The sequence below is a fragment of the Agrilus planipennis genome, unplaced genomic scaffold (genome assembly GCF_000699045.2).
Source record: "Agrilus planipennis isolate EAB-ADULT unplaced genomic scaffold, Apla_2.0 scaffold42, whole genome shotgun sequence".
Classification (NCBI taxonomy): Eukaryota; Metazoa; Arthropoda; class Insecta; order Coleoptera; family Buprestidae; genus Agrilus; species Agrilus planipennis.
Window position 1 is genome coordinate 1712026 of NW_020438888.1, and position 27829 is coordinate 1739854.

General features: G+C 36.2%; 1 long non-coding RNA gene across 1 annotated transcript; it reads right to left on the reverse strand.

Annotated features, from left to right (window-relative positions):
* Positions 1-27829, reverse strand: LOC112906815. The gene is made up of 7 exons (XR_003232612.1): positions 27762-27829; positions 2103-2343; positions 1506-1634; positions 1333-1448; positions 880-1133; positions 107-387; positions 1-40 (listed from the first exon to the last, which is right to left on the reverse strand). It is a non-coding gene; the product is annotated as an uncharacterized LOC112906815 (long non-coding RNA).

Consider the following 27829-nt stretch of genomic DNA (forward strand, 5'->3'; position numbering starts at 1 on the left):
ATTTCAACTATGGGATCATCTTGTCTTCTCCAACGTCGATCTGAAACAGATACGGTGGTAACAGATTAATAACGAGCAATTAATATTAATTGTTATGTATTCTCACCTTAATTAAAAGTTCAATGTGCTTTTCCTACAGTCAAAGATGAACTGTTTATTCATCTAAAGCGAAGAAATCTCAAGCGAGTGAAATGCAGCAATTCTATTGTAGAAAACTTGTTGTTCCAGTGAGATCCAAAGAAACTTCAATGTGCTCTCCTTGTAGGCATAAAATGGTCCAAAGTGATGAAATCAACAGCAAGAGAAATCCAGGTATTCTATTGTGGACAATTTGTTGTTCCATGATGTTCCAAACTTACTTCAATGCTCTCTTGTTTGTCCATCAACCTGTAGGAAACAGTAAGAAAAACGAATTAACTACATAATTATCAAATAAACAAGACATCAAATGAAATAAAAAGCAAACCAAAGGGAAATCAATTAGAGAAATATTAAATGGCGATTTGGAGTGGCTGGGCGTGCCTCTCATCATAGAAATTTTGTGACAGATGAAATAAATGACACTTGCTGCAATATATCACAGACCTTCCCCTCACAGACTTTCGACATAGATATTTAGTAACTATGGTAAAGAAAAAACAGCTAATTATTAAATGGCGACAACTGTCAGTTTTACAACCATAGACTTTTAATGACATAAATGTGAAATAATCATAGAAGCGCGTCCGTAGATAATAGTGAGAAGCAAACTTATAGATACACGACGTCGATTTATACAGTGGGCAATAGATAACTGTTAAAGAAAAACCATACATGTCGGAGACGACAAATTAAGTAGCATTAAAAAACAAAATAATAAGCAGCAAAACAATTGCTTACCTAGAGGATTACTGTACGATGCTCGAATTTTATTCCTAAGCTTTTACAACAGAGGAGTGCCTCGAACAATAGATGCTTATGAAAGGAAAAATGCCACTGATTATCAAATATGGTCACACAGCAGGAAGGCACAATTTCACACTGCAACTATATATACATCAGTGTAAATCACATCCAAGGGGCTTCACTTCTCCAGATTTCGAAATCTTTTTAATTTTTATCTTCTGGTTCATTTAATACGTTTCAATGATATCCTGTTGAAACAATTTAATGTTAGTTTTATTTTAAATATTAAGAGCTGTAAATTTCATCAACCAAATAGTAAATTATCAAATTCGATAAATAACTATTACAATTCAGAAGAGTAAAAGGTTATAGTAGTAATTATTGTTAAACAAATGGAATACACAAATTTTGCAAAATCACAAACTTCAATAACAAAAGATTTCCTACCCTTTTGACAAATGATCCTTCTCCAAGTCCAAGAGGAAGAAGTATTAGTAGGGCTCTGTTTCCAGTCCTTTCGATTTACTCTCTCCATGTTCATTTATTATTTTCAGTGGACAACTCTTAAAACAATGTAATATTAGTTAGTTTGTTATTATTTTATTATTAATGATAATCACCATTGTCAATATCCTATGTCCTGCGAATTTTTGACCAGCTCATTAGAAGCATTGTTGTCTGATTTCCACAATCACTACATCTGTAAGTAGTTTGTCTGACAAATCCAAGGATGTCATCTCAAAGCAAGCCTATATTATGTAAAAAAAAGACAAGTCGTTAAAACCCAATCAATAAAATCACAAGGCAAAAATAAAAATCGTTTTAACAGAAATTTTGGGCTTTAAAGACAACCTAATACTTTTGAGAAATATTTTACGTATTTTTACTACAAAACGAAGACAATTATTCGGGGCCTGGTCACATCAATTTGAAAAATCTACAATCATCATCTAAACCTGTTATCAAAATTTAAAAATGCTAACAAAACCCTAATTAGTCAATCTCAAATAAGCTAACAATCTAAAAAAATATACAACAGATGTGTAGACAGGCAAGATGCCCCACGTTAGAGCATGAAACCCACACGCCGTTGTTATCATGTAGGTAGGAACGCTAAAAAACTAAGATACGGTAATTGCAACCAACCAATTAATTAATTAATAGAAACGTATTCCATACAATCAAATTAAAATTGAATAAGGATTAGGGCTAAATACCTTCAGGCGTCGTTTCCATTTCTAGACAGAAAAGATGGCACCTTCTCGTCGTATGGAAGAATGCAAGTGCAAGATGTGAGAAGATAGAAGATATAACGGATGTGACCGTAGAAATGGGACGAGCCGAAAGACCCATAGATGAAAATTCTTTCTATGCCAATGATACATAGATAATAATAGATTTTATAGATGCGTTCAGTTTCACCAACTCAGTTTAAATTGTAAATAAGAACTGATCCACCTTAAAAAAAAGAACACGTCAATAAAACTGGCATATTATAACTATTTATATCAATTTCTAAGAATTAATACAACATCGTCAAGTAAATTAGTTAAAAAGAGAATTTATGTGGATACTAATGCTTGACTAAAATATATATTCAAGATATAAAAATTAGAAATGTTCAAAAAGGGAATCAAATTGAACGTTGTCCTGTAGAATAATACATATATATTAACTACCTTCAATTAATGTTGTTACTCACCACTTTGTTGTCAAACATCCTTTCTTTATCAATAACAGACTGCTTTTGACTCCAGTNATAAAAGGCAAATTAAAAAAAAATATAAAAGCATAATAGTTTAGTTTCTGCTTTATTTGACGATTAACAAAATTAGATTTGGATAATTTAAAAAAATATTTGCCGACAGAACATATCAGAACATTTAAATATTTTTTAAACAGATAAAAATTTTTATTTTTAAACGAAAACGTCGATAAAAATAACTATTAAATTTAAATAAATCACATTTGCTAAATTTGTTTAATTATTTTCTTCATTTAAGTGTATTAATAATGAGCAAAATTCTTAAACGAAAGTGTAAGACTAATATCAAGACTGTCAATATTAGCAAGATCGAGACCAAGACACAATGAACAAGACCAAGACTAAAACAAAGAACAAATATGCAAGATCAAGACCGAATACGCATGACTAAACGAAAAATTATTACTTCCGGTGGATTTATAAGTTAAACTATTTGAAGCAACTTTAATGTATTCCTTACATCCAACAAAACACATCCAATACTTGAAAATTTCAGTTTGCTTTACTACATTTTAACATTGTATATGTGAAAAGGAAACTTTATCACTGCTTGAAAAAAGGTATCGACAAAAACACCCTCGGAGTAAGTGTTCTTTATTCCTATGTCTGGATAACACATAGTTGAAATATAGAGACAAACTAACTTTTTTTCGATATTTTTCCCTTGTTTCAAATACCTTGCACTATTATGTTTGCTAAAGGTCAAGGTCAGGTCAAACGAAGACTGAATAAGCAAGACTAAGACAGTTTCGGTCTTGGTCTTGCTTTTCCCGTCACTAAAGTACATTTTGCAGCAGTGAAAAGTTCAGCATTTATATATCTGTTTCGTCCATTTTCTTTTTTATTTATTTAGAACATTTAATAAACTAATTAATCATTACTGAAACGTAATGGAGGAAAGTTTTCTTACGGTAATGGAAATTAAAATGAATCGCAAAATGTAAATGCAACGCAAATTTTCAAATTGAAAATTTGTATTTCGAGCGAGTTCTATCTGCCGAGTCGGGCTGGCACAAAAGGTAGCGAAACGGCTGAATGGAGTGTAATTATAATAGGTAATTAATAAATCGCCGTCGTCATTAAGAGAAAGAGCACTTAATTAACTTTCTAATCGGATCGGGCGCTTTTCAGGAGAACGACGAGAATTAGGATGGGCAAAGGGGGCAGAAACGGGGAGGGGAGGAGGGACCCGTGAGCGAAAACACATCAAGGCGAAAGCTCAACTTTTTTAAAAGCTTATTATCGAACTGACGCGTCGCGACGCTGCCGCCGAGAGGGCTTTTATTTTTTCCGTGTTCTTAGCACTTTTTAAAACTATAATACTTTCTTCTTAACTGGAAAACGCTCTGGGATTTTAGCATTTGTTTCCTGGCCGCTCGCTAGTCATCCATTCTCATACATTTTTTTTCTTCGTTGAAAATATTGGCAGAGTAATAAGAAAAAATATGTACAACGTGAGGTTCAAGCACAATAGAAAATTCTGCTGTTTTTTTCATCTTTAAATAACACTTTATCATCATCATAAGGTCGTCAGTCCTAAGAATGGTTGGACATGTACCTCCACTCTTTCCTATCCTGAGCTAATCTTCGCATTTCCCTAAAACTAGAACAGCTCACATACTTAACTATTTGCGAACAGTAATCTAATCTAGGTCTACCTCTACCCCTCCTAACTCCTGTTTCTGCCTCTAATATGTCTCTGACTAGACCTTCATGCCTGAGAAGGTGTCCTGCCAACCTATCTCGCCTATTTTTTATTGACTTCCATAGAGTCCTCTGTTCTCCTATTCTTTCCAATACCTCTTCATTTCTAACCTTTTCTAGCCACGATATCCTCATCATCCGCCTATAACACCACATTTCGAACGCTTCTAACCTTTTCTTTTCCGCCGCGCCCACTGTCCATGTTTCGCACCCGTACATCGCCGCCCTCAAAACATACACCTCAAGTGACTTAATATTTACGTAATTTAATATATGCCCGATAGTTTATTTCTGGAATAACAATTTCCTTTCTATGCTGAATTCCTAAAGGCCTAATGAATTATGTCGAGCAGAATGCACAGAAAATGTGCAAGTTAAAACAAATCGCTGCACGTAATATCGTGTAGGTGTTGGGGCATCAACTTACTGTTTTTGTTCAAGAGTAAAAGAGTTTTTGCTGTGGAAAATAAAGAAAACCCACCACCGCGCCGTTCGCTCCCACAAATCTCTTTTGAAGCAGGGTAAAGGTTAGGGAAGTTCTTCGATCGAACAGGAGAGCAACAAAAATATATATGTAGCCCTTAGAAGGCTGTGGGAATTAAAAATCTGCTGTTTTTCGTGTTAGAATGAGACAGTAAGCTGTCGGGTCGGCCAGCGAGAGAGACGGCACGAGCGAAGCTTCTTAAAGAATTTAAAATTCCTTACTCGAAATCCTTCGAATGTAGCACTTACGTTAGCTGGAGTCGGATCTATGAAATGGCATTTTAAGTTGGATTAGGTTCAAATTTAAAACACTGCCAATAATACGCAGTCAAAAGGAATGAACACCAATGCAATTTAACGCTACTTTGCTTTATTTTTTCCAACTTTCTTATTCTTTTACGCCATCGACACTCCGGAAAATTTAAAACTGACGATAGTTCCCCTTTCGGGATTAAATATTAGACGGAAACCTCTCTGTTCTCTAAACCCTACAGGTCCCACATAGTAGATGCATTACATTTTTTACTTTAAAAACAAATTATTTCGAAACATTTTTCGAACTACTTACTAGCTGATTAAATCATTCTTAAAAGTTTAATAAATTATAAATACAATTTTCAAAAAAAAAAAACAGAAACTGGCTTCAAATCTTTACCCAGTGGCGTATCGTGAATTTTTACCGTCCGGGGTATAGCCTAAATTTTTCGCCCTTCCTATTTTCACAATTAAGATCTTTTATTTAAATTGATAGGAGATGTGAAATGGGGTTGTTACATTTGTATATTAAATGTAAGATAGCGACATAATATGTTATTTCAAAAGATGTTTTAGATATTTAAATTGGTAGGGATTGTAATTGTTTGTTAATGCGAAGTTTAATCAGGATAGGAAAGAGTGGAGGTACGTGTCCAACCAGTCTTAAGACTGATGACCTTATGATGATATGATGATGAATTACCCACTAAGTAGCAAACATTATAGTAGTAGGTACCAAGAAACAAGAAATTGTTATACACATTTATTTTAAAATGTTGAATGTTCTTGTAACTAAAATTTTAAGGTTTGCTACGCAGAATATGGCACTCATATAGATCTCAATCTTTTATACACAATATTGAACTTGGCTCTCATTTTCCATTTATGTTTTCGATGGGATATCATTACTTTTTGTACAGAAATTATTAGCATTCATTTTTAAACGTTAACATATCAATAACTGTTTCAGCTACATTAATGAAATTTTGTATTCTAGACAAGCTAAGGGCTTTAATAAATGTCCAAACTTCATTTATGTACGTTAAATATAGGTTTCGACCTGATTTCCCAAATCTGTTCAAAGTAGTGTCACTTTTGTTGTCCGTTCCGGCCACTTCAGCATTTAGAGAAAGAGTATTCTCTGTTATAAACGCAAAGTGGCGAGACGACAGGAATAAAGCTTCATTAAATCTAATTAAAAATGAACTTTTAGTTTACTTAAATCTTTGTTTGCCATGTTTAGAGACTGTTAATGTATTTAAGAGCGACAGCGAATTGTTACTGGCTGCTAGGTGTAACAAAAAATATGTTTTTAAAAACAAAAAATAAAATACTTTATTTTTATGCTGAGTACTTTTTTTTTAACCTTTTAGTCGAGAAATACTTTATGTAAAGCCTGAAAAGGGGGCAACCCTAAAAGTAGCTCGAAATGGTTCGTGTAAATTACACGCGGCTGCTACGTCACCATTTGAACTTGACTGTACACGCAGCGGGGTGTCTATTTTTCCAAAGGAATACAAGTTGCTCTTCAAAGTGATTATTTTACTTATAAGATTCTTGACTGACACTCATCCACCTAAGCGTAGGATGTTGTACGTATATTTCTTTCCGTTCTATTTCCGTTCGAAGGCCTTGCGTCAAACAGACAAGAAAATTGGTTAAAGGACACGATTTCTCGTAAAACCACGGACAGGCATTCTCAGTTCAAGCGTATAAGCGATCGCTAATTTGCAGACGAAAATAAAGGGACAAAGACGCGTCCCGAATCCGTTGCTCCGGTTAATAAGGGGACGCGGACGTCCCGACGCGATCTACGGTCCGTCGGTAAAGAAGAACCTTCCCAAAGTCGCTGCCGGTGTGCTGGTTAGAAGTGTCGTGAGTGGATCCTCCAGCCGGAACGATTCAATTTCCCGGTCTCTTGGCCGCAGCAGATACGTCGCGACGACGACGACGACGTCGGTGGCGTCTGCGAGCGCATCATTAGACGCTCCATTACGTTCTAGAAACAAATTACGCCAAATGTCTTGCGTGAAAAATAGCCGCATGATAATATCTCTCAGATCGAATCCAGCTTAAACGGGGAGAATCTGCTTTATCTGGCGTTTAATTGCTTTTTAGTTAGCCACCATCACGCCGCCAACGCATCGACGAGCTTTTCCTTTTTCGTACAACGCAAAATAAAACAAACGCGCTTTAATAAAAAGGTCAAGGTTATGGTATTCGATAGCAACAAAAAATAATCGTTTTAAGGAGATTGACATTATTATGAAGCGAGTCCAGGGTCGGACCATCGCATACACAAATGAGACAAATATCTACAGAGCTGCGTTTTTTGAAGGGCCTGATAAATCTGTCTATTTTGAAGAAGAAGGGGTTCGATAAGAATAAATCGTCTAGGTCGTCAAAATGGGTTAATCCGGCTCTGTGTCGAACTGGAGGTACGAGAAAAACGCCTATTTTACTGACTATTTCAATTTGTTAGAATTGTGACCTTGAAGAAATCTGCGCGACGATAGAAAGAATACGCACTAGGCGTGAGCAAGACAGAAATAGTTGGAACAAGCTTGAACGAGCAGAGCTCTCGATGGGCGGTCTTAGGAGATCGGCTAGAAGTGTACAGTACTAGACGAAAATGTTTAGCAATTTCTTAAAACAAAAATGTATATAAATTAACAATAGAAATCAAAGCAAAAGTTTTACAGGTTTGTAGAACGTTAACTTAATTCACTTGTTATTATTTTTGGCTTAATATACTTTTAAATGAAGCATATTCTTAAAATTTTAAACAGTACTGTACACTTTTGTCTAGTTCTCGCTCGATGATCGGCGGAGAAATGAGCTCCGCAGGCAAATGTGATTGAATTTAGAATTATGCTACGACGCATCCTAAAAAAAGGAAGGGGCATATCTCTAACTTCTTGAAACGAACAGTATATACGTATTTCAAAATTCGCTGTGTTAGTTAAAATCATCAAACGGTTAGGACTTTTAACATGCTTATTAAAAAAGTTTTGAATAAATAATGACTTGAATCACTATACTTATATGCCCTGAAGTATGAAGACGTTTCAGAATCTTCCAAACAAAGCTCTTCGTGTGAAACAAAACATTAGTAACATTAGTTCTAAATTATTTCAACTAAATTTTGGTTTACGACATTTTTAATCATTAACAGTGGTTAATATGTAACATTAATGTGAAAATTCAATTTGAATTTTCCATCCACTACAAACCAATGGTCCGAGCATTGGTGCGTAAAGCCAAAGGCACCGGGTTGGAACCCGGCGGGGGTGTGACAACAGCAACAAAAATGTTCCCTCATTAACCTAAGGTAGTTAGTAGGAGATGGAAAATTGAAAATGAATTTTCACATTAATATTTAAATTTTGGTTTGGTTGATCACTTCACTGCCCGTCTATCACTCGTGGATGTATCAGGTTGAAGTTTAATATCTGTAATCCCTTGAATTATCTTTCTCAAAAACTTGAAACATACTCGCAAAAAACGCGGAAAAATCTTCGAGACTAGGTTCCAGTGACGTATGAACTTACAAGTTTGTACGGAACCCTTGATGCAGGAGTCCGACTCGCACTTGATTGAATTTTTTTTAATTGGCATTTGTTACTAAATAAGTAGAAGTATAGGACCTAAATATGTGACCACGTTTATTTTTATAAATCATCCGGTGGATTTTCGGTTGGGGATCGAGCCTTGGTGTCAACCGTGTTAGTTTATTGCCCTGCAAAAGCGCATATTAAAGCAGTTTAGAAACAGCGGGATGATTGTTCAATTTTCCAGATCATTTCCGACGGTGCTGTGTCGGTGATGGCGTTGGAATCGTAGGAATGGTTCTCTCACTCTCGGGAGTTTTTCCCTTTTGCCCTTTCGACCCGGACAGACAACGTACGAGATAATATACGGTCAAGATGGCTGGTTACCATTTATGCATTTCTAATGGCGCCGGTGCCGGGCGTCCCGTTCCGCGGAAATGATCGACGGTTTTCGTTATCGTCGCACCAGCAAAGCTACGGTTCATTTTCCGGTTCGCTTCTTGGCACCGATAAAAAAGAGCTCGCGCTCGAAGACCATGAAAATGGACACTATGAGGACTAGTTTGCTACTTGTTTTGGACCATTTAGCAGATAAACGTCGCAATGTGGCCCTGACTTTACGGCACCTCGTGGCCCTCTTATATTCTTCCGCCCCGTCCGTCGCGTCGCATCGCGTCGATCTAAACGCTCCGATTCATCCCAAACACCGAACTCAACGATTAATATATTTCAAACGAAAAGTCTATCAATTTAGATTCATTCATAACAACAACAAAAGTTCATTTTTAGTTAAGAAAATATTATCTACTGTTTCCCTTCTCTCATATTAACTAATACAATAAATGCCAAATAAAATAATATTGTTCCCGAGGAATAGAAAAATTTGTTACATGTGGTCGTCGATGATCTTTAACAGTATTTAGGACATCAAGGCAAACGAACCCGCGGGTATAACCTATGGTAATGTTCGTGGTTTAACAAATTAACTTCTAAGACTCACAACGACAAAAAACTATTTATTTACACTAATTATTATTAAAGGACCTAAAAAACACTACTAACTTATTACTAACTTAAGTAATGAATTACTCTATTTATTTACAGTACTATTTATTTCTAGATTCACTTCTGCAACGGTCAATTTATTTCTACTCTACATCGGCGATCGTTTCTTCCTTTAAATACTCTCTTGCCTCCTTTCGGGAACATTCTCGAGCCGTCCGGAAAAGTTTCGTTTTCTTTGAACTGTTTAATTGCTTTCTCGGAACACAGGTACGACACACACGTTTACAGATACGGCGCACATGAAGAAAGGCGCCAGCGGCTAGTTGGCGAATCGATAAGCCGCTCACATACACGTATGCCCGATCGCACACAAACACGCCCGTGCTCGCTACACTATCATGACATTTTGTACATACATTGTCAGAGGTACAATAAAGGACGTAGGGTGCTTTTTATCCAGAAAAAACTGTTCCCAAGGGATAGAAAACATTAATTTTATGTGGTCGTCGATGACCTTTAACACGTATTTAGGTCATCATCGTGAGCGAAGCCGCGGTTAAAACCTGTCATGAAATTTTGTAAATTCATTTTCAGAGATGCAGAAAGGACATAGGGTACTTTTTATCCAGAAAAAAATACTGTTCCCGAGGGATAGAAAAATTAGTTGAATGTGGTCGTCGGTCATTTTTGACAATCAACGTGAGCGAGGCTGATGGGTAAAATCTATCATGAAATTTTGTAAACAAATTGTCAGAGGTCTAGAAAAGGACGTGGGGTACCTTTCATCCTAAAAAAAAAAATACTACTTCCCAGGGATTTCATCACATTCTGTGGGGGATTTTTACAACATGTTTTGGTTTCAAATTTGAACTGTACCGTTTCTATTAATTTTATTCATATATACAGCTGACAACCCTACCTACAACTTTGAACATTGATGAGTATGTAAGCCAAGACTTTTCTCATTTATCGTATCGTATCGTAATCGCATATATCATTTGTGCAACCTTTTCGACATTAATAAAAGCATCAATAAGTTTTACCTTCCAATATTCGCTTAAAAACGTTTTCTCTTTCTTTTGTTTTTCCATTGGGTAAACGAATAGAAAACGCCGCCTTGTGCCTATGTTGCCACCCCACGGACTATTATACTTTGAAATTAAGCGAAAAATGAACGAGGCATCAGTCATGGCTCCGGTAATTTGAAAATAATGGGTTTATTATCGTTGTATGAGACCGCTAACGTAAGCCTGCTTGGCACCGGCATCAGCGGCTCCGAGTTATCTGGTGGCCGACGATAGAACTATAAGTAAACAGAACGACGGACGGCGCTTTTCCACACAAAACTTCAGTAGGTATTAAAACAGGGGCGTACTAGTAACATTCCAGCAAAACATTGGTCACAAAACATCGACACTAAAAACCACAAGAAACACTAAGGCCGCTAGTTGTCGTATGTACGAATGCCATCAGATGTCGCTTAAATGTTTTATAAAAATTTTTTTGCTTTTCAAGATTGTTTTCATTTGTTTAAAAGAAAGTGAAAGCAACGCCGCCTATGACGCAAACGGGGGAATAAAAGCGAAACGAGCCAATTGAAATGCAATTTATCATCGTCGCGGCAGGCCGTGGTTGACAAAAGAGCGGCGATTGCGTGTTTTGTTTGGGTCTATGTTCGCCTGTTTTACGACGATATGATCAGAAAAGCAGCGCCTAATAGAAACATTAGGGGTGCACAACGCGTGTGCGTTATACGGGGTGGACTTCAGAAAGTCTTATGTAAACAACCCCGGCGATATTTTGGTTAATTTATTACGAAATTAATTTAAGTAGGTATAACATCATTCAATAATGATATTTTTAATGTTAACATAATATATAAAGAAGCGAGAATTTGACGAAATAAATCTTAAAAAAAAATACTAACATTTCTTAGAAAATTTTCTACAAAAATCGCTTTTTGAAAAACGGAAATATAGCATAAACTTTCATTTTTGTTGATTAACAAAATCTCTCCGGGAAAAAGCCCCGGAGAAAATTCCTCGAGATAAAATATTCTCTCGGCAGGAAATCTCTGGAAAAACCTTTTATACGAGAGGTTACAACTTCTCAACAAATTTAACATTACTCACAAAATGCATGTAGAACACAAATATTGTTTATATATTAAATATTGAAATCCTATGACACTGTTAGCCACCCAATAGTGGATTAATATGCAATATTAATTTGAAATCATTTTTTCCGACTTTTTATTTACCCACTACAAACTACCTCAAATTAATGAGGGAAAATTGTTGTTGTTACACCTCCCCCACACACACAATCGAACCCGGAACCTTTGGCTTTACGCACCAATGTTCTGACCACTAACCACTGACACTAATTAATTTGAGGTAGTTTGTAGTGTAATTAATATTACAAATATTGTTATTTGATGAAACTGTGCTAATAGGAAGCACGAATCTTAGCGTATGAGCTTGGGGAAAAAAATAATAGGTGAATCTATCCCTGACTCGTGGAATAGAAAACTAATTGTTGCGGAAAACTTGTCATAATTGATTGCGAGCTTTTTGTTGTTTTTTCCAAAGCTTAAATAGTGTGCCTATCTACAATAATAAAAATACAAGTACCTATCTTAACTGAACGATCAACTATCCCCGATCCGCTATATCCGAATTTTTGACGTTATTACCGAAATTTTTAGCGTTGTGCTGGTTTGAACGGTTTTGCGTTACATCAGAGTTGTCGTTACAACTTCTGTTGTTCTAAATTAGTTTATTAGTTGCTGTTTTTACTGCTAAAAGCGCGGCCGGTTATACCGTTGACGTTATTTTATCATCGGTTACTTTAACGTAGTTATTTTGTCGCCAGTTATTGAAGCGCAACACTCTTTGGACACACTTTATATTGCATTATCTTAAATTTCTAACAAAGGATTTCGAAAGATAAAATTTCGCCACAAAAATTATCCGGAAACACCCTGTATGCAGAGTATCGTGATGACGTTGCCGGTCGACCAGGTCCAGCGGCAGGCGAACGACGCGACGCGAAGCATTGCGACGCTTATTTGGCTTTTATTCGATCAAAGTGTGCGGCGTCCTGTTATCCGATTGTTTGTTAAGGCAGATTATGGAGATTTCGGCCAATCGACTATAATAGGATTTATTGAGAGATTGACGGTATCGGAACGATCCAAAAACCGGTCGCAATCAGTTGAAGTGGAAAAATACGAATTTTCTCCGATATTCCACTCGAAAAACTCGATACCCAACGTCCTTCTTACGTCTATCTATTTATAGGTTTACAACAAAAACATAATCTCGGTAGTTGATAAAAAACATTTTATCAAATCGATATTTCTAAACATAAAATGAAAATTAAAGTAGTTTATCGATTACGACAAAGCAACAGGACGCTTTGCATGTAGCATTTGTAATCTGGTACATATGCAAAAAGTTTGCTTATAATGACTCCGCGTATAGTGACCATCGGATATTAGATTATATTATATTCAGCTTTTAAGGATTGCGAAGAATAGCTCAGGATAGGAAGAAGTGGAGGTGCGTGTCCAACCAGTCTTAGGACTGACGACTTCACCTAATGATGATGAAGTAAACCTAATTGTTACTATACGGCGACAATAGGATTCTTTTTGCAATGATTTTTTTTTTTGTTTGACCACGAAGTGATGATTTTTGGTAAGAAATTAATGTTAAAATTCTATGTTAAAGAATGACCATGCAGTTACCTTTGCAGTGACACTATGAGTGGGGCGCTTAAAAAATATTGGTGATAGAAAAAAAAATGACCAAGATGGTTCATGGTCAGATATATGAAATCCGTATTTCTTTCATATATGTAAGCATTTTACAATCTTCACTTGATACGATAAAACTGCGACTTCGTGGTATGTTAGATGAATAAAGGAAATGGTAAAAAAATTGGTAATTGCATATTTAAATGTCAAAATACGTAAAATATTTTTATAACTAAACAAATGTGTTTATTACTGAAAAATGCCCTCGATATGTTAGTCAGTATCTAAGAATGTATTTAGCATGTAGCTAGAAGTTCTGATAAAATACCTAACGAGACGATTTTTTTTTCATCAAGGAGAAAAATACGAGGTAATTTGTTTCGTTTTCGGTGGCGGCTGTGAAATGCTATTTTGTCGCCAATAGCGCGTTGCTATGCAACCTGTTTACACAGAGAGAACGAGCTCCAGAGTCCCTGTGATTCGTCCAAGCCTGTGTTTTATGGATTTTTAACCGCTTGCCTTTTTATCGAGGTAATTAGTCGCTGGAAACGATAATGGCTGGACAAACCACCCGAAGCACCGCACTGCGAAAACCGAAAAAAGTGCCGCGTTACAAAATGGCTTCCATTAAATTCAACATCATTACATATGTACATAATAGGTCAGCATGTACTTGGTCCAATGTGGAAAAAGAATTGAAATTGTTAATTAAATTAATAAATAAATAAATTTTAATAAAAGTTAACGTTCTGCATTTTTTATTACGTCACATATTAATGTTGTTACAATTGACTATACAGGGTGAACAACCATTTTAATATGTAATTAAGTGATAAATGCAGTATTAGAAGATATCGTTTATAACGACATCTGGTATAACAACATGGTTGTTTATATCGTTTATAATGACATTGGATATAATGACGAAACCATTATAGAAACGGTAAATGTAGTGTAATTAGGGTCAAAATACGAGAGGTAGTAAGAAAACCCCGGAAAGGTATATGTACTTACATAATCGAAGTTAGCCAGGGGAATTACCGCGTTATTTAATCGTAGGAACTCAAAACCGCATTAAAATATAATGTCAACCCGTAGGAGCTTAAAGGGGTCCCGCTACCAATAACCCAACAGCCAGCAGCAAGATAAAGAATCAGATGAGATGGACCAGGGATTACCAGAGTTCGCCCATGAGGATAGAATGGAAGTTAGGGGCTGAAATTAGACTCATCATCATCATCATCATACGGTCGTCAGTCCTAAGACTGGTTGGACACGCACCTCCACTCCTTCCTATCCTGAGCTAATCCTTAAATATTTGCGAACAGTAATCTAATCTAGGTCTACCTCTACTCCTTTTAACTTCTGTTTTTGCCTCTGATATGTCTCTGGCCAGACTTTCATGCCGGAGAAGGTGTCCTACCAACCTATCTCGTGTATTTTTTATTGACTTCCATAGTCCTCTGTTCTATTTCTTCTATTCTTTTTAATACCTCTTCATTTTTAATCTTCTCTATCCACGGTAACACTATATTTCGAACGCTTCTAATCTTTTCTTTTCCGTTGCGCCCACCGTCCATGTTTAGCACCCGTACAGCGCCTCGCTCTAAGTGATTTTTTTTAAGGCGACGACCCTGCGCTACCCTCTGCTTTATATTCCTACTGCCCCTTCCGGCCTGACTTATCTGAATTCCTAATTACCTAACATTAGCCACTTCTTCTAATCTTTACATTCGCATTTTCCTACTTTTATTTAAAGCTACCTGTAACTCCTCCTTGCTAATATTGCTATATCATCTGCAAATATAAGGATACTAATTTTTTGCCCCTGTATTTCTATCCCTACAGTTGTACTGTCTTTAATGATATTAATCACGTCTTCGATGTATTTATTAAAAAGTAGATATGACAGCGCGAATCCATGTCTGACTCCCTTCCTAATATTTACTTCTCTAACGTTGCTCTATAACTGCCTGTTGCTCTTTATACAAACTAAGTATCACTCTTCTATATTTAACTTATCCCTATATTTTTAAGTATATTTAACATCTTGTCCCACTTAACATTGTCAAAAGCCTTTTTCTAAATCTATAAATCCTATGTACGCACTCTCTCTTTTTTCTATTGTTTTCTCTTTTGAAACCCGTAAAACTCGAATGGCCTCCCGCGTTCCTCAATTTCTTCTAAATCCAAATTGATCTTCCCCTAATAGTTCTTACGCCCTTTCTTCCATCCTCCTCTGTACAATTCTAGTTGAGCTTTTTGACGCATGGGAAGTTAAGCAACTTGTTCTAAATGTCTCGCACCTATTCGCGCCTCTCTTTTCAGGTATGGTAACCACCACATTTCGTTTATAATCCTCCGGGACTTTCCTCGTCTCGTAAATGTGACTAATTAACTTAAACATAAAATCTCTAACCTCTTGTTCTGTATGTTTTAAAATTTCCGTCTGCATCCTATCTATACCTGGTGCCTTATTATTCTTTAAGTTTTTTAATGCTATTTCGAACTCTTCTCTCATAACGGAATAACCTAGTTCATCTATCTCCACACTATCTTCCTTCTCTAATATATCTCATGGCCTGCGTATAGGTTCTCTAAATTAGACTAAACTTTAGAAAAATGAATAAGAATTCTCATAAAACCATATAAAAAAAAATAAGTAAATTGGGGGCTGAGATTACAAGAATGTTAGTTCATCAACAATCTGTTTACAAGAACACTGTTTGGACAGTGAAGAAGGAAATAAGGAAATGTTTCCCTCTATAACACCACCATCGTAAAGTTGATGCGTAGAAATATTAAACTGCTAAAATTAGAGGATTAATTAAAGTATACGTCATCAGAATTTTCGTTGAGGATAAAGTGCATGGTACCGCAAATCGTCACCGTCCCGTAAAATATTAATTAAAGCGCTCGTTTTGCGCGAGAGTGGTTCCTTTGAACGGGCAAAGTTCGTTCCGTCATCATCATCATCGTCGACGTCGACGTCGCAGTTTATGTGCCCGTCGTCCATCGGGATCTCCACGGACTGCAACGTACAGTAGTTGATTCAGTCACAGTTTCGGGGGTTTTGACAATGTAAACGGACCATGAATCGCTTTAATTATAACCGCCGCCCAGGACACGGCAACGGTCCCTACAATAATGATCGCCGGCTACCGGCTAACTAACCGTACTCAGCTTATCCTAATTACTAACCTAATTAACGGCGACGAAACTTGCACCGCGACATGTAGGTACCTACAACGCACTCAACGCAACGCAACGCTGTGTATGATAAGGGCAACGCTAAACGGGCCCGACTATTAATTAGTGCCTGTTCAGAAGCAATCATCAATCAGTCTTTCTGCATACATTATTTAAAATTGATGCTTATATAGAAATACTCCTATTTATTTACGACTTTATTTTGGATTACAGAAACCTATTCCTTAGACAAAAATTTTCAGTCTCTCTCCAGTCTCTCAGAGTCTTTCAGCGTCTCTGAGAGCGTCTCTAACAGTTTTTCATAGTCTCTCAGTTATTACCTAGGTGTTCTCACAGTCTCTGTATGAGAGACTCGAACGATAAAATTTTTAATTCAGAGATTCGAGTCTCTCACAGAAAGACTGGGATCTCTGAAATATGTTGAATTTTTTAACCATGTCTATCGAGACACCACTTATTGAGAGATTCGACTCTCTCGTTCAGAGACTGGATACGAAATGAGGATCTCTCTATGAGCGACTCGAGTCTCCCCTTCAGAGACGCTAAACAGTTTTTTTGACAGCCTCTTGACAGTCTCTCTCTCAGCGCCACCAGAGAGACTCCACGAGAGACGGAGTCTCGAGTCTCGCTTTCAGAGACTCTGAGAGACTGAACATTTTTATCTCGGGTTCTTTAAACCAGAATAAAAATGCACTGGATAGTGATTTGGCCGGGTATATAAAAAAAACTTTTGGGTGTTTCATTCCCACCAGCTACTAATGCTGGTGGGCGGGCAGTCGCTCCGGTCTACGTCGAAAAGTAGGGCGGAAGGCCCTCTTCAGCCCCCTTTCAAGAATCGTGGGAATGGGTGGGTGGTGGTTCGGGTGAGAAAGATGAGACGGTTGAAATGAAAGATTATCTGTGGAATATTACTGCCTTTACCTAAGTGATCCAAAGGAATCACAGAAAAATTTGGACCAAGGCAGACGGGCCATGAATTGTACAAGCAATGGTCTAAACCTCTACGCTATGCCGTTTGGTCATGTCTTCTTTTTGGTTTTCCATTAAATACCACCCTCATTAAAGCTCCAAACCACATTAAGCGTTAAGAGTCCCTTAAAGTCGTTTAAATACCATAACCAATGAAATTTTAATTCTTGGTCAGCGGATTTTCAACAAGAGAGTTGAGTTAAAGAATGTGGTTCGTACACCACACAACATTATCCTCCTCAAATCTAAATAACTTTTTTATAATCTGATTCTCGTGGTGTACGTCTTGATTTGTAGTATTTTCTTGTACGTAAAAGCACCATATCAGCCATAACAAGCACAACACTAGGACCACTAAACTAAAGATTACTTATGCAAGTCCTTTTAGATAGATTTTAACACAAAAACAATCCTATAAATACATAATTGTTTTCGTTCTGTGTGATGAAGAAGACTAAATGTGGGAAGATGTGGGAAGAAACGATAAAATAGGTAGTAAAATATCAGGAGAGGTTGGGAAGACTGGAAGAAAGGGATATCAGGAATTAAGTTAGTAAAGAGGAAGAAGGTCTTAAAAATAGGGACCAAATGTAGATGTGATAGAGAGAGGGAGAGCTTTGAAGAAATTAAAAATGAATCAGAAACAGGGGAGAAAGTGGTTGAGGGATGTGGTCAATATAGAATAATTGATGAGGAGCAGATGCAGGGAAATGATAAGGGGAGGGGATATAAGGAAAATAGAGGTGTCAAGAATTGTGTGGGACTAGGGGAGATTCAGTGAAAGAACTGGCAAAGGGATTGGGTCCCAAAATATTTACAAGGACAGGAAATAACGTGATTTAGAACAGGAGAGAATGTAAATTTTCAAAAAGAAAGAGGACAGACGGTCTAGAATAGAGAGGTACAATGTCTGAAAAGTTGAAAAAAGCGAGAAAATAAAAACTAGATTCTCCTTTTTTTTGAAGCAAATCCTTTAGTTTTTGAGCAGATTCCTCTTTTACTTCAAAGCAAATCCTCGAAGCAAAACCTTTTCCATCGCTTTTTTTTTATGCATTTACCTTAAAGGAATTTCTACAATTATTGGAAGCAAAGGGTAAGCCTTCTTTTTCTCCTAAATTATATCTATTACTACAAAAAGAACCTGTTTATTTTCCAACAAATTATCATCTCCTTTTGCATGATATAATTGCAAATTCTTTAACTGATTGCATTTTATTTGTATATTAAAAAAATAAATAAATAAACAAAAGAAACCTTAAGAGACCACCGCCGTTTTATGTACAGGTATACATATAGGATACATATAGGTTCACCATGTTTGTACAAAGGGAGAAAGCGGGAACCCAAATCAATTTAAACGCCATTGCCGTGTTTAATTCACTAATAAAAGTACCTACCGCGTACAGTTGCTACTACAACTACATAACTTATTTGAGAGAGAGAGACAGAGATAGAGCAGTGTTTGCGGAAAAGAATCGCGCCATGCCGCCCCCGACCGACCACCAGGCACTTAGCAAAAATGAATCGACTCAATATGTCAACAAACAATGCCAGAGCAATTAGAAATTAAATTCGCCTGTGGTATGATTTATTCGGCTACTCGTCGTCAGTCTCCTTTCTCGGTCACCCTTTTTATACGGAGTGACAGTGACACAAAAAAAATATAAAAATCTGGTAGGTTATTCAAAAAAAGAAAAAAGAATCTTTATCAGTTCTTTTCTTTTAAACTAAACTTTCTTCGGACGCTTAGACAATTTTTGACAGGGAAGAATAGAGCTGTGAGTTCGAAACTGTTGCTCCGAGTGGTCGACATTCACTTTTGTGAACATACTGTTTAATCACTGATTTTGTGTTAAAAATTGTTTGAAAAATTAAATTTAAACGAATTGTTTGTTAATGGGTATGCAACACATCGAACACTTCAGTATAAGAAATTGCTGATACTAATACTACTTAATAATTTCTTTTATATATCATATCAAATAAAGCATTTCATAAAGTATATAACTCTGTCGCAAACTGTCACTTCTCTGATTTTTAGGGTTCCGTATGTCCGAACGAAAAACGGAACCTTTACAGAATCACTCGTGTGTCTGTCTGTCCGTCTCTCACAGTCAATTTGCTCCGAATCTACTGGACCCATCAAGTTGACATTTAGAACACGTATGAATTTCTGTGGCCCAAACACGGACCCATAAAGTAAATAAATTAATTTTGAACATGGGGGTCATTTTTGGGGAGGCCAATGGAAAATTTAAAAAAAAAAACATTTTTACAAACTGTATGGTGTGACATATCAAAATAAAGAGCTTGTCGTAAGGGTTTCAAATNGCCAACAGGTAATTAAAAAAGAGTTTTGTAAACTGTGATGTATTTTTATGAAAATAGATGAAAATTGACCATTTAACTTATTACTGAACCTAAAGCTTTGAATAAAAAAATACAGAAAATAGTTTTTACTTATAGATTACACGAATAGTAATAAGAAGTCTATGGTTTGAACATAACGTGGTAAATGTGCAGTTTGATTGTACTGGAGAACATGAATTCTTATAGAATCAGTAGTGAGTCTGTCTGCCCGTTTTATTTTATAAATCACCCAGTACATATCATTCGATCTTAGTCTTACTCGTGTTCACTCTTTTATGCATGTGCGTATATTTGTTTGTGCGTCCGGCCGGTAGGCAGCGATTGCATTCGGGAATACCCCATCCCAGGGGACGAACGCGTATCCCTCAGGCTTGTTGGCTTTGCCGGCGTTTGCTCAACAGCTGTTCACATATTGTCAAATTACGTCATTACCGACAATAATCGCTACGATCGTGTTGCGTCCGTTTTAATCTATTGATAAATATGGCCCGCTGGATATGGTTGGGGGGTGAAAAAAAAAACGTTCAGTGTGGCCTCGAATAACCGATCGGATCGTATCATGACAAAATCACGTTAATTAAGAGTCTATAACCAATCTTATATTATTCGTAACTCAATCATCATTATCATAAGGTCGTCAGTCCTAAGACTGGTTGGACACGTACCTCCACTCTTTCCTATCCTGAGCTAAAACTCGCATTTCCCTAAAACTAGAACAACCCATATCCTTAACTATTTGCGAATAGTAATCTAATCTAGGTCTACCTGTACCACTCCTTACTCCTGTTTCTGCCTCTAATATGTCTCTGACTAGACATTCATGAGAAGGTGTCCTACCAACATATCTCGCCTACTTTTTATTGACTTCCATGGAGTTCTCTGTTCTCTTATTCTTTCTAATACTTCTTCATTTCTAACATTTTCTACCCACATTATCCTCATCATCTGCCTATAACACCACATTTCGAACGCTTCTAACCTTTTCCTTTTCGCCGCGCCCACTGTCCATGTTTCGCACCCGTACAACACCGTGCTCCAAATGCAGTCCTCATGGAATAGGCCTTCTGCAGCTGTAGACGAAATTTTTAGTTTTGATCCAAAATGACTACTGCAGAACAGTATTTAATTTTGATTGCACACAGGCATTTCTTTTATATTTAAATTAAATATTAAGAAAACAAATAAAACTATGCGAATTTTAGCATAGTAGCATAATTGTCAGTTTCATATTCTTTTACATAAAATTGCTAAAAAAATGTATAAGAAAGTACTGAGTAGAGAGTTTATTGATGAAGTTCAAGCCCGGGGCTTGGGTAAACGTTTCTTTTCATCTTTCCACTTCCTTGCTTCTTTGTGGTTGCTATTAATAATGAGGCGAACAATTACTTAAACATTGGCCAGGATTACGAAGCGATGCTCATAATTAACTGTTGAATAAGTTACGTCTCCATTGAGTTTGTTCTCATTGTCAGTACAAAACCGGATCCTTAGCACTTAATTAAGAGCGGTTTACTATTTAATGTTTCTCAACACAATTCGGTATAGTTTGCACGTAATAGTGAAACATGTAAACTCAATAAGTTTTCAAGGCAATTTTTTTATGTTACCTATCATCATCATCATCATCAGTCCTAAAACTGATTGAACAAACTGAGCTAATCTTCGCATATCCCTAAACCATCTTTAACAATTTGTGAACAATAATCTCATCTAGGTATACTTCTACTTCTCTTAACTCCTGTTTCTGCTTCTACTATGTTTTTAACTAGCCCTTCTTGCTTGACAAGGTAGGTTTCTTACTAACCTATCTTGCCTATTTCTTACTGACATACATAGCGTCCTCAGTTCTCTCATTTCTAACCATTTTTTTCGCAGAGCACACCGTCCACGTTTCGAACCCGTACAGAGTCGTGCTGTAGATACATCTTCAACAATCTTTTTCGAATTTCTAAATTGACCGTTTGCGAACATACACGTAACTTCTTCTTGTTAGATGTGACTCGACCCTCCGCTATCCTTTGCTTTATATCTCTATTGCTCCTTCCATGCAGAATTATCTGATTTCCTAGATATCGAGAATTAGCGGACACTTTCCCTACTTTTTCGTTCCTTGCTTGCTAATATTTTTGTTTTAAATTTATGTTTATTCACACAATAGTGTTCTGTCAATACCGCTTCCATTTAATCTTGAACGCCTTGATAGATTTAGATAATTCTGCTATGGATTAATGATAAATCTTTTGTCTCTGTATATCTATTCCTAAAGTTGTCCTGTCTTTAATGATATTTATCGCGTGTTCGATATGTAGGTACATCATACATAGATTAAAATGTAGCAATGACAATGCGCATCCCTGCCCGATTTCCTTTCTATTATTTACTTCTCTGCGTTACCGCTTAAATTCTATAGCTGTTTATCTATCCTGTTCTATCTCATCTAATGAAAAAGCAAAACAGAACTTGAGAGAAGACAAAATCTAAAAATTTTAAAATTCATGATTTTGAGATCCGCAATGTGTTAATTTAAGCCGAAAGAATTTTAGAAAAATAGGTTTGTACTCCACTTTAAAAGTTACATTTAACGATATCTCAAAAGTTTTAGTTAGTTAGTGTTCTATAAGATTGATTAGAGACGCATCCCGACTCTCAACTCCTTATTCTGAATCAATCTTTGCATTTCCCACATCCTTAAGGATAGTTAACTATTTCTGGACAGTAGTCTTCCTCCACGTCATCTCTTTCCTTCTGTTTCAGCTTCTCATGTCTCCAAAAAGCCCTGTGTAGTAATATTCGATTTTTACCGTGAATGTTAGTAGTTGATTGAAGTGAAGCTTTCCATGGTCTCTTTTCCCTATTAGGTATCAGTTTTAGCAGAAAACATCAGCTGATCTACTGAGGATACCAGTGGTCGAAACAAGCGAAACATTTACACTTCTGGTAGGAAGAAAATGTCACACCAACTGAGCCGTTTTCCTTCGATCAAATAACATATTTCTCACTTTTTAGTTAATTTTATTTATCCGTAATAATCGTGCTTTAAACTTATTTACTTTGCTCTATTCTTTGTTTTGTGTGTGTCTCTACTACTTCTTCATTCCTGACTTGTCTTTCTATAAGTTTGTTTTCCTCCATCCTTATTATCTAAAACCATACCTTCACCTCCCTACAAGTACCAATATTTTTAAATATATGAAATCCTATGACATTGTAAGCTACTCAACGGTTTGTATATTAATATGTAACATTAATTTGAAATCATATTTTCGATTTATTATTTACCCACTACAAACTACCTCAAATTAATGAGGGAAAAATGTTGCGGTTGTCATGCCCCCGCCGGGAATCGAACCCGGAACCTTTGGCTTTACGCACCAATGTTCTACCGCTAAACTACGAAAGGTGACAACAGCAACCCGACCAACCGACCTACAAAGTTAACGATCCGTCGATTTTTATTACCTTAATTATACATATTAAATATATGAAATCCTATGACATTGTAAGCTACTCAACAGTAGATTAATATGCAAATCATATTTTTGTTTTATTTTAATTGATTTTTCCGTAGTTAATAAACTAATAGATTCGAATTTTGTTTTCCAGTTTCAGTTTAATTTTGTATGTTGAAACGGATGTTTCCGGAAAAACGATGCTTTCGTTTTGGTTTCATTTGATAATAACGGGGCGTCTGCCTACTAGTTGGCTGTAAAACGTTTCCAGTTTCTGGTTCTTGATGGCGAGTGACTAGTTTACCTTTGGACTCCATTTCAATTCCACTTAATTTTGTGAGCGAAGCCGGGCAAATATTTGCACTGGTTTGTACTCAGACGAGGGTGGGTAGAAGGAGAAAATTGCTCTCATTCGCAATGGCAATCTGTTCTTGATAATGTCAGTGATATATATAAAACGGTTCTCTAGTTAAACCGTACCACTACACCACGTCCTTTTTTCTTTTTTCTTTTACAAGTGGTTAAATATTATCAGCGGGATTTTTTATTTTTTTTTTTAGTGGAAAAACGGGGACATTTTGATCGTCTATTAAAACAACTTAAGTACACTTCAAAAATGACATGAATAAATTATATTGTTATATTGGAGCAGTTTTAATTCATCGCCATCATAAGGTCGTCAGTCTTAAGACTGGTTTGACACGTACCTGCACTCTTTCCTACTCTAAGCTAATCTTCGCATTTCCCTAAAACTAGAACAATCCACATCCTTAACTATTTGTGAACAGTAATCTAATCTAGGACTACCTCTTCCCCTCTTAACTCCCGTTTCTGCCTCTAATATGTCTCTAACTAGACCTTCATGCTTGAGAAGGTGTCCTACCAACCTATCTCGCCTATTTCTTATTGACTTCCATAGAGTCCTCTGTTCTCCTATTCTTTCTAATACCTCTTCATTTCTAACCTTCTCTATCCACGGTATCCTCATCATTCGCCTGTAACACCACATTTCGAACGCTTCTAACGTTGTCTTTTCCGTCGCGCCTACCGTCCATGTTTCGCATCCGCACAGTGCCGCGCTCTAAACATACACCTTCAACAATCTTTATCGAATTTCTAAAATGATCGTTCGCGAACATAGAAGCGACTTCTTTTTATCGAAGGCGACTCGAACCTGCGCTATCCTCTGCTTTATATCGCTACTACTCTTTCCGTCCTGTCTTATCTGACTTCCTAGATACCTAGTTTTGATTAGAAAAGATAAAAATATGTACACATCGATCAATGCGATTATCTTTCGAACAAAGTAGTATACCCCTTATACCTATAAATACTGATCTTAAATAAAATTGTTAAACAATTTTGGCTAATACTTTGTATCAGTTAATCTTTGAGGTATCCGAAAGGACCGTTGTCGTTTATTAATTGTAGGTGAAACATAATATATTTAAGAATTTCTATGAAACTTTGCAGATAATAGGACAGTGGCGTTAAAAAAATCTTATAAAATTTCAGTATCATTAGCGGAATGGTTTAACAGATTCTAAGCAACATGTACTCTTATGGGAACTGTTGCGTTACTACACTCTCTGCCTGTTCTGATAACAATCTGTTCCTTTTTGAAGTGAAACTTCTTTACACACGGTAGGGTAAGTTCGTTTAATGCGAGTTGCTATGTAACGAAATCATGCAACGCATTTCCCCGCTGTCTGTCCCTATGTATGCTTAGATCTTTAAAACTACGCAACGGATTTTAATGCGGGTTTTTTTAATAGATAGAGTAATCCAAGAGGAAGGTTTATATGTCTAATACATGCATAATATAGTAGAGAAACACTGATAATTTTAGAGGTTTGTAATGTGATGTCGTAAATAAACACATTTTTTTGCGCTTACATTGCAAACGAACCCTGAACCCTACGAGATAGATCAAAATAATATACTACATTATTGTACACCTTAAAAAGGTCTACAAAAAAGTTCGCGATGGTATATGTCTATCTCTTAGGGATAACCCACAATAACCATTTTTTATCCTCTACTTTTTACGAGAAATAATGGCTTATTTACGAAGCGATTTTAAGCAATACAGCATTAATCCTTATCCAATTAAGTACTTTACTTAAAGTAATTTAAATGAATATTTTCGAAGATATTACAGACTTAAAATGCAGGGACAGCGGTTACGGCATATTGTCTAATGACAAAAAAGCTGTGATTGTTGTATATAAAGACGTTCTAAACTATATTTACTATCAGCATTGCACCCGTGCGAAGCATAGTGTACAAATAATACCATTAAACCAATTCCTTAACCCCTATACCGGTATCTTTGTGTGTTTGAAGACGTTTTACTTCAGTAGCGTGTTGTATAATTACACGTTGTATTTTTTTTTCATCATAGACATTTCCCATCACCCCTTTAAATAATTAATCTCCCGCAATACACAGTGGTCGAGTTTAATATGCCAAGTGTTTACATTTTCTGGTTCTTGCAAACATAAAATCGAGTAATGCTCAATTAAAAATTGTACTCGACCCATCCGAACGGATAACAGCCCAGTCAATGTTTTTGTAATGTAGTTACAATATGCAAGGCTCATAAGCATCTGAACTAGCTATACCTACAACCAAACCAGTAGCACTCGACACAGCGGTAAGGACTAAAACGTCAGGTAATATTAATAATTAAAATTCGTTGCGGAAAAAAGCGATCGCTTGAAGTGAGGAAGCCGAAAGTTATTTTTGGTGTCGAGTGTAGGCGAGCAACCGTGTTCAAAAACTAACGTACAACCGTGAAGTACGTGGAGTACACGCGGTGAAATTACGAGACATTAGCGTATCTGGTTCGAATAATACTTTCGTCACAGGGGATCGTATAAATTCCTCCCTTCTCCATAATAATAAATAAAAGTCGAAAAATGTCAAAACACACAAAATGTTTGTAATATCATATACCTATACCAAAGACTAGACTTTCGGAAAGGTATACTCATAAATTGATATAGTACAGATTGATGGTTGATTTTGCAGATATTTACAAAACGCTTTGAACTGTTCCTGTGAATATTTGCTTACTTCTTTAACAATATGCCAATATTTTGTTCAACACGGAGGAAATGAAAAAGGAAAATTTACCCTAGCCAAAAATTTTCAGTCTCTCTCCAGTCTCTCAGAGTCTTTCAGCGTCTCTGAGAGCGTCTCTCACAGTCTTTTACAGTCTCTTAGTTATTGCCTACGTGTTTTTATGTATCTCTCACTCTGTATGAGAGACTCGAACGGTAAAATTGTTAATTCAGAGATTCGAGTCTCTCACAGAGAGACTAAATGAATAAAACTGAAAAATTGAGAGACTTGAGTGTCTCGTAGAAAGACTGGGATATCTGAAATATGTTGAACTTAGAAAATTTTAACCATGTCTATTGAGACACCACTTATTGAGAGATTCGTTCAGAGATTCAAGTCTCTCGTTCAGAGACTGGATACGAAATGAGGATCTCTCTATGAACGACTCGAGTCTCCCGTTCAGAGACGCTAAACGGTTTTTTGACAGTCTCTCGACAGTCTCTCTCAGCGACGCCAGAGAGACTCGATGAGAGACGAGACTCGAGTCTCGCTTTCAGAGAAGCGAAAATAATAAAAATTACAATTTGGAGCCGAATTTGTAAAAATAAAATCCCAGCAGAAATACATTTACCTACTAGGTATTTTAGTTGATATTACAAATTTAATTGTAATAATTAAGAAACTTTTTTCCTGTTCTCAGCGAGGGTGTGACAACAGCAACAAACTACTCCTCATTAACTTGAAGTAATTTATAGTTGGTTTAAATGAAAAATGAATTTCCACATTTAATATTTAATCATTTGAATCTAATTTGTCCTTCACACAATATACTCTTAATAATCTTTTTGAAATTTCCATATTTACTGATTGCGAACACAAGCGTTTTTTTTTTTGTTAAAAATGCCCGATCCTGCGCAATTTATTTCTTTTGACGCATTTTCATCCTGTTATGTGACTCCCTAAATATCCAAGATGATTGATTTTTATTTTTTCATCTCCTATTCTTGTACTAACTCTAACCCTACTTTTACCCCCCATACATACGAATATTTATTATTTATTTATATTTATCTTTTATTTATTTTTTACACTCTCTTTTGTGCCAGTACCGATTTAAACATATATAAAATAAATATCCAAAGAGATGTCAGCAATTTATAGTTGATGAATACGTTTTTAAAATATTACTCTATTTGCACAGTATTTAGGGTAAACCTCTTACAGAAACGGCCTTAAAAGGATAAATAAAGATGGCTAAGTGCTGACTATTATAATATTTAAAAACTCACCTATTTCTTCGGGAGAAAGAGTTCTATGCCGTTTGTAGAAATCTATTTGTGCTGTAGACGTTTACCTG